The following is an 8,439-nucleotide window of genomic DNA, read 5'->3' on the forward strand; positions in this document are numbered from 1 at the left end:
ATGCGAACAATGCAGTTGAAATTTCTTTGTTACTAAAAATAGATTTTATTTCGAGCCATCAGCCAATCACAGCAAAGTTTGCAGAACTTCGGGAAATTGCGACAGCCATTTTTCGTGTACAGAACTTCGGTAAATTCCGATAGCCCTGATTTGTTTACTTAATGTCTAGACAAATTTTGTTTACAAGCAATTAAAATAACAAAAAAATTAATGAATTTTCAACTTAGAACGACCTTGAAAATTTGTTTACACATTGTTCTCAACTGAAACCCACTAATTCATAGAGGTAAACCACCAGTTGTTCACTCAGTTTAATCTCTTACTATGGTTGAGGCTATGTACGAAAACAGTCCTGAATACTTCAAAAAGTTTCGAAAACGATTCAAATACACTATTTGTGACACAGAACCAAAACTGCAAGATTCTGGAATAGAAAATTATGGGTACGGTCATCAGTCATCTTTGAGTGTAATTGATGGTTGTTCCTTTGGTTCCAGCCATTGGCATCTTATTTTTGAGAATACAAGTTTGGAAGATAAAATTGTTTTTTCTCCGTATGCTCCTGTTCCGATACCTTGTCTCGTGACCTGTTTCAAATTTCTTATTTTGCCTACTGAGAAAAACTTTATTACATTTGGTGCTATTGTTTCTCGCTTACATATTGCCGTGGAGTATTTGTCAAAATCAAATCAACTTTCAATAAACAAAATTAAAAAACAACTCCCATCACATGTTCGTGAATGAAAAAGTGCTTTCAACAATTACCTCAATTTCTAACAAGCGTCCTTCCCCAATTCCTGACGTCACTATAAAACGGTTTTGTCAACTTATGCTCGGTGAACATTCATCTACTCTCTATCAGATTATGGATATTCTTTTGAGTGGACAAGGGAGTTTTGTACGAGAGACTTCAGACTATTAAACAAACTTCCAATTCTGTAAAAATTCTAATGTTTAAAAAAGTGTTTTAGCAGAAAAATTTAATTCTTTTTTACTCCATATGTTTTACAAATACTAGCAATTGCAATTCATTTACATCTGGTACAAAAGGAAATTTACTGCTATTACTGCTATAAAAATAGTGCGCAATATAGATACAAAATAAACCACACAGTTGTGAGTCTGCTGATTGCAGGGGAATTGAATATCTCTTCTGTTGCTCCTTAACATCCATCATCATATGCAAATCAGTACATTGATGTAAACGGACGAAAATATCTTTGTAGGTAGTCAAAGGTAGTGCTAACGGATCTGCAAAGTATAGTACGGGGTTTGCGTAGCGTTTGGCAATAGAATCAGCTCGTGATGCGTTTACAATTATAAAACTGTTAACAGGTAAATTTAATGGATAATTGTCAGCGGCATAAACGTCTCGAAATTTGTATTTGAGATGCTTGCACTTTTGAACTTGAATATAAATTTGTTCTTCATCCATTAGTATGCGTTCATAGGCAGAATATTTTTGGATACGTTTCTTGCAGAGTCAAAATACACCGTAGATGATTTTTCGCCGAGGAAAAAAACTTCAATGTTATTTGTTAAAGCGGTATCAAATTTTAGCTCGACCGATATAGACGAATTTGTTAGTTCAGGATGAATAAAATCATGTGTGGCTTCTTGCGTACTAGTCAGGTCGAAAACCATTATAAAATGGTTTGAAAATTCACTCAATGGTATTCCATGACCGTTTTCTACATAGGCTAATGCGCTCATTGAATTGTAATACAAACGCTTGTTGTCAATTGTTGACATTGGTGTACCGGCTGTAGCGAAACCGTTTTGGAACACTGTAATCTCACGCAGCCCAAATTTTCCATAGTTGAACGGATTTACTGTGTTAGTTCCGTTGAAAGCATCACCAGCACACAATGCAATTATAAGTCGTCTTATGGGTTCTTTTGTAAAAATATCTTCGTGCTTCCAACTTTGTAGCCCCATTGTTGCAAGAAAAGTTTTTGTTATCACTTCATTGTTTCGATATATTGCAGGTGTTCTCAAAAGTGTTTTCTCAATGGCTCCAACTACGTTGTCTGATACAGTCATCTTTCTAACAAATAAGTTTGCTTCATCGATTTTTACTTTGTAGTTTTTGCCAGCTGCTTCACTTATAGTGGCAAAATCATCTTGTGACCTTCGGAAAGAAATTCTCAGGGCAACTCCCCTTACTAATTGTTTTTCGCACGAGAAAAAATCAACATCTAGTTTTCCATAAAGGGTAATTTGAGCTGATTCTCTCGCAGCCTGCTTTCTTGCATCTTTTAATGCATTAGCAATTGCGCTGTGGTTTGCTTCATACTCATAACCTTGACACTTTAACCAAGTCTTCTTTGCATCTGTCCCGTGCGAGAATTCTGTTTCTATGAAACTTTTGTAAGCATAGTGTTCATTGGCAGAAGAGGTTTTTATTCCATTTGCAGAAACAGTGCAGTCAGCAAATAGGGAATGAAGGACATTATTCACAAAAAATGCGGAATCAGTATTAGCGGGATCACCTGCGTCATATCGTAAATCAGTTCCATCGAAATTTTGTATTCGGCATTTGATTTCCAAATAAATTTTTTGCAAGTCTATGAAATTGTTGCGATAACCTACCATTTCAAATTCAAGTGACGATCCGGAGGGAGAATAAAGTGGTCCAGTTTTTTGTTCAAATGATTGATCAAAGGTAACAAGCAAAGGCGGTTTTTCAAATAAGTCCATTGAGCTGTGAGTGGCTTCGGAAGGTATTACAATATTAGTTTGCATTTCTGACTCGAGAGAAAAAATCCAGTCGACTCCTTCTTGGCTGTGGTTTTCGAGAAATGATTTTTTTAGAGGAACGTTTTTTGTACAGTCGAGGTTTAGCAAAGTGTTGTCTTCGACGTCTAATAGCTTGCCGGCCTCGTTTTATCCGTGAATGGAGAGAACCACCAATTTGTTTGCGGGCTGTTTTTGCAACCGTGCTTTTCAACGCCTGCTTTGCCGACTTTCGTTTCGTTGCTACTTCAACCAACTCAGGTGCACCCTGCACTAAAAGCTCTCGACCAATTCTTTTGGCAGCGGGCCATATAAACTTTCTTGCCAATGGTAGAGCAACTCTTCCAATACCTGCAGCGAGAGCTCCAAAACCACTTCTTCTTTGACGATAATGACCGGAAAAATGTGGCATTGACTGTGATGCTTAATCGCTGTAGTAAGCTTCCATTTCACCTGATTTTTTGAAACTTTAAGCCTACTATCACTTTTCCTGTACCATTAAATGGAATAAGTTTTCCGGTTTCGTTCCTCAACTCCACTTTAATGTTTTGAATATTGTTAGAAAGTATGGGCTTGTAATCCAGAATTGTAAATGTCTTGTGATGAATAGGTGTAACAGTGTTTATGCTGCCGTTTCTTAAACGCCCCTCGGTCTCAATGATTTTAATTACAGGAGCTCTCACGTCTCCAATAATTTGATATTTTATAACGTCTATGTAGACAAATATTAATTGTGAGCCACAGGTTATATCAACTGGAAAATCACTTTGGTGTCTATTGAGAGTTTTGTGTGATTTGTATCCAATATGAATGTATCCATCATGCGTGTTGTCTTTTATACCCTTGAAGCCGAGAATACTTGGAACTTCTTCGTTTTCAAATGAAAAACCCTCATTCGCTCCGAATTGTAAAACCAATTTATGAGTAATTTTGTCAAAAGTAAAATCAAATTGTTTAAACTGAGCAATTCGCCTGAGTTCATCCATCAGTTGATCCAAGCTACTGTAAATGCCTTTGCAAATTTTTCTGAGGTGTCCACTGCAATTATTTGAGGCGTCGAGTTCCACTCTCGAGTTTTTATAAACGACTAACCCGTTTGAATTGACGTTGTTGATGTTTGATGGGAAGGATATTGAAGATAAAGCTACTTGCCATTCTCAATCCAAAATAAGTGGTTGAGATAACTGGTTACGGAATTTTGCCATTGTGTTTTCACCAAAAACTTCCATTGATGCGTTGGATATTAGGTCGAGTGCGAATTCTTTGGCGGCATTCATTTTACTCGTCTGCAGTAACTAACACGTTTCCTTGGACTAATTCCGGTTCATAAAATTTACCTTCAATTATAACGTTGTTTGCATCTATAAGATTGTACGTTGGTGGACTCACGGTAGCAATTTTGAATATCGTAAAAACTTCGTCTGTATAATTTTGTTTATAACCTTTTCTGAATTTTTCGTCGTGCTTTGCAATCCTAACAAGGTCTCCTTTTTCGTATTTTGGTTTGTACTTTGTTGTGTTGATTGCTAATGATACTAAAATTGGTTCATGTTTTTTGAAAACCTTATTAGGTGCTAAATGGGTTACCCGGTTAACACGACTGTTTATAGTATTTACAAACTGGGGTAAATCTTCAATATATGTCCAAGTCCACTTTTCTTCCAAATATTTGTAAATGATGTTTTTAAGCGATCGAATGTTTCTCTCTGCAAATGCCGACTTGGTTTCGTTTTCTGTTGTATATAAATGAATTCCTTTCTTTTCACCAAATTTTTTGAAATCTCCTTTAAACTCTGATCCCTAGTCTGTCCATACTTTTTCTGGTTGTTTCTTCTTGATCATTTTTTTGAACGCTTCAACAGAATCTTTTGCATATAAAGCTTTCATTGGTTGAACTCGGAAGTAACGTGATAAAACATCCACAGCCACTAACAAGTATTTTACACCGTTGTTGTGTTGGGCAACTTTATCCATATACGCAACATCGACAGACCAGATTTCATTTATTCTATATGCAACAGCTTTCAGTCGGGGAAAACTTTTCTTGAATTGTCTGTATTTTGTGTACGGGGCTTTCGACTGAAGATAGCTAACAATTTTACCTCTGGTGAAACCGCTAGCCTTCTTCAAGTTAGCAATGCTACCAAATGCAGCACTGCCTTTAGTGTACAATTTGTCTAACTGTTTAACTTGATAGGAAGTAATTCTCCCAGGGGCTGGTTGGTTTGATTTCTTTTTCTGCCTCTTCAAAGTTTCTCTGGTCGTTGTCAGAAGCTTTTGTTTTCTTTCGCTGGGATTTTGAAGCAACTTCTTTGTCCGACTCATATTCCAAAAATTGCAGTCTCTCTTCAGATGATAAATTTAGAAACTTTTTGTCGTATGTGTTACAAGTCAAATGCGAACCAATATCGAGATGCGTTAATACACTGAATTGTTCGAAAAATAGTTTGCAAGTGGTTTGCTGTAGATTGTAAAGAAACTTAGCAGCAAGAATTTCTGTATTTGTACCATTAATAAGCAATCTCTTTGATGAGTCCGAGGAAACAGAATCTGATTCCTCTATTATGTCCAGTATTGTATTCGCTCTTTCAAACTTTTTCCCCTCCAAGATTCTAATATCATTCAGCACTCCTTTTTTGATAGTCGATGTGTTGTCTGTCGTAAATGATTTTGCCATAGACTCGTTTATTGTACTTCTATCATCCACTGAAGCGTCAGTTTGTTGTTCTGTATCCTGTTGCGAGGCAGAAGGAGTTGATGGTGACTTGTTTCTCTGGAGAAGTGATATCTGCTTGGCTGGATTGTGAATATTTTTGTTGCTGAGTAATTGAGAGACATGAGTTTGTTCTCTTGTATACATCTGTTTAGGTATTTACACAAACTCTTCAGTATGTATTTTGTTCTAGATATTCAATGCAGGGTAATGCTAAGAGTTGAATGAGATCGTTGCCCGAGGGAGATTGAATTATTTTTAACCGTTCAGTTTTCCCTACTTTCCTGTTCGAAAGTTGACGCAGAGTTTTTTCAAATTTTTTTAGTTCTTTTTTATTGACTGGAACAACTCCAGAGAGTACGTTCATCACACAGTCACTCAGAAACCAAATGAAGTCGCCGTCTTTAAGTAACTCGGATTCAATGTGGGAGTTCTTGTTTGTGCTATTTGCCCATTGCTTGAGCATAAGCAAATGTTTCTTTTTCATTCGTAATTGGTGTAACAACGGCTTCCTCCGAAGGAATGTAAAAAATTGAAGGATTAGGTCCAATAATATGTGACGCAAATCGTAAACCCTGAATGGTTTTGGGATCGAGATCAATAATAAAATGTCCAAAGGGTTCCGCAGTTGCTAGTTTGTATGCTTCTTTTATCAGTTGGAGACAATTCAGCTGTTTTCCAAGATATTCAATTTGTTGAATGTCACGAAGCGACTTGAATAATATTATGTGTGTTGTATTCAGATCAATGGTTCTGGGCCATTTGCTTTGATGGAACAAATTATGCTTGACGTATATAACATGTAATTTGCGATGACGTCCTGAGGTAGCTATTTTTACAAATTCTTTATCGTTGAAGATTTCTTCACAGGAATCATCATAGATAAGCAGACAATGCGATAGATTTTTTGTTATATCAAACCCTGAGTATTTTAGAAACTCAATACCTGTTATAACTTGCTAAATATCTTTGAAAAGTGGTTGGAAATCATTGTAAAAATAATAAATTTTCTCAAAACGTGGATAAAAGGTCGAACCTTTTAGCATCCGAAACAAGAGTTCTGTTTTACCACAACCACTTGGTCCTACAATTGACATGAATACCCTGTCATGTGTAAGAATAACTTTGTTCATAGATTGGGATTAGGTAAAATGTAACCAACTAAACTCGATAAGAGAGCAATCCAAATTGATTTCTCTTCACAGCTTTCTGATAATAGAAAGAGCATAGAGAAGCAAAGAATGATCATTAAGACAATGATTATAACTTGAACAAAAAATATTACTTCGGACCTTGGCACTGTTGAATTTGAACAACAACGCCATGGGGGCCTCTCCTTGTTGTTCACGACAAAGACTAAATTACTGATGCCGGCGTCAGCCTCGTCTCTTTGATTCATTGGAGAAAAAAAATTAATTGAAAAGTGAATTGAAACAAGGATCAAATAAAATGTTAAATTTTTGAATTATTTACTGGGCAATTGTTTCATGTACCAGAGCTCAAACAAATTGAAACCTTTAATATGACTTTTTATCTCTAGTTTATAACAGACGGTTGATGAGTCATTTTCCTCGAACGATGGTTGATTGAAGACTTTTTCAACTTCGGGGTGCTCCAAGACATATAACCGCAACTCATTCGGCATCTCATTAAAAGATAGCTCACGTTCTGGTGGTGTTTTTATCAATCTAAATTGAGGAACTTTTTTGTCCGCCCATTGCTTCCAACGTGGGATTCGCTGCTCTTTGGGGGACTGCATAGGCTTCTGGTTTGTATTGTTAATAGCCATAATTGAACTGATTCCGATGTTCTCGAGCTCTCTGTTTATTTTTTACGTACAGTTGGAAGTGATAGAAATTATCTATCACGGGCAAGAAAGCCCTAAAGCTGTCTAGCTTGTCGGGAGAAAGAGTAATGGTTGCAAAATAACGTTTTGCTGCTGCGCTATAAAGCGAGTTGTAACGCGGTTGTTGTGCTGTGTTTGGCTTACTGTTGAGATAGTTCGCTCGGTTCTGATGATCACTTGAAAAATTATTCTGTATTGGTGGAGAGGGATCCTGAACTCTGTTGAATATTACAGTCGGCTGATCGTCAAGTGGAGTCAAGCAAGTGAAAATCTTCAAGTTGTTTGACAGATAGGTTGTTAAAGTTGCCGTGTCTTCTCTGTGCATCACTTTGTGTCCATTGTGAAAATATTTTTGCTTTACGTTCTGCGCAGTGATTTGATAATTGATCGTTTGTTGAACGAAAGTTTGAATGAAGATAACAGGAGGGAACTTTTTCTTCTGATACTATCTCTGAGATTCGGGGGCAATTTAGATCTTCCAGATTATAAACAGTCTTTTGTAAAAGCTCACTGAGGAGCTCACACTTTTCAATGCCTTGGCAAAAAAGTTTTTCCGTGTGAATCGTAAACTGAAACTCAGACAGATTGTTTTCAAATCACAGTAAAGTATATCACCTTCGTCCCAATCAAGACTGTGTAGGTTATTGGTCAGCCAAATAACGGTTTGATTATCGTGTACGGGTAAATCGGCGAATTTAAGCGGCGGTTTGAAAAATATTGTATCGTTGTAACTGGAACACAAACTGAGTTCTTTTATAATGAATCCAAGTGACTTCAGTTTGAAACCTTCGAGATCGAGGACAATAATATTTGTGGTTTTGCTGCCAAAATTTTCTAGCATTCCAATTCACGAAACAATTGTGAATGAAAAATTTTCACTGATAGAATGAATAATATTCCTGTCAGGTGTCCAAAAAGACAATTGTTTACTGGTGAGTAACGGAAAGCGTAAACATATCCAGGGCCTTTGTTTCGGCAATCTTTTATAAATCCAGCGGCGTCATGCAATGCAGCATGAAGTCGTAGCACTTTGCTCCGTTTCAATAAAGGATCTAGTCTTGAATTATCAATTCCAATGAAACCACCATAGGGTCTAAAATTAAGTGCTATTTCTCCGTCAACTTCTGGATCTAACAAAGAACAA

Source organism: Convolutriloba macropyga, chromosome 9 (genome assembly GCF_964194025.1).
Source record: "Convolutriloba macropyga chromosome 9, txConMacr16.3, whole genome shotgun sequence".
In the NCBI taxonomy this organism is placed as follows: Eukaryota; Metazoa; Xenacoelomorpha; order Acoela; family Convolutidae; genus Convolutriloba; species Convolutriloba macropyga.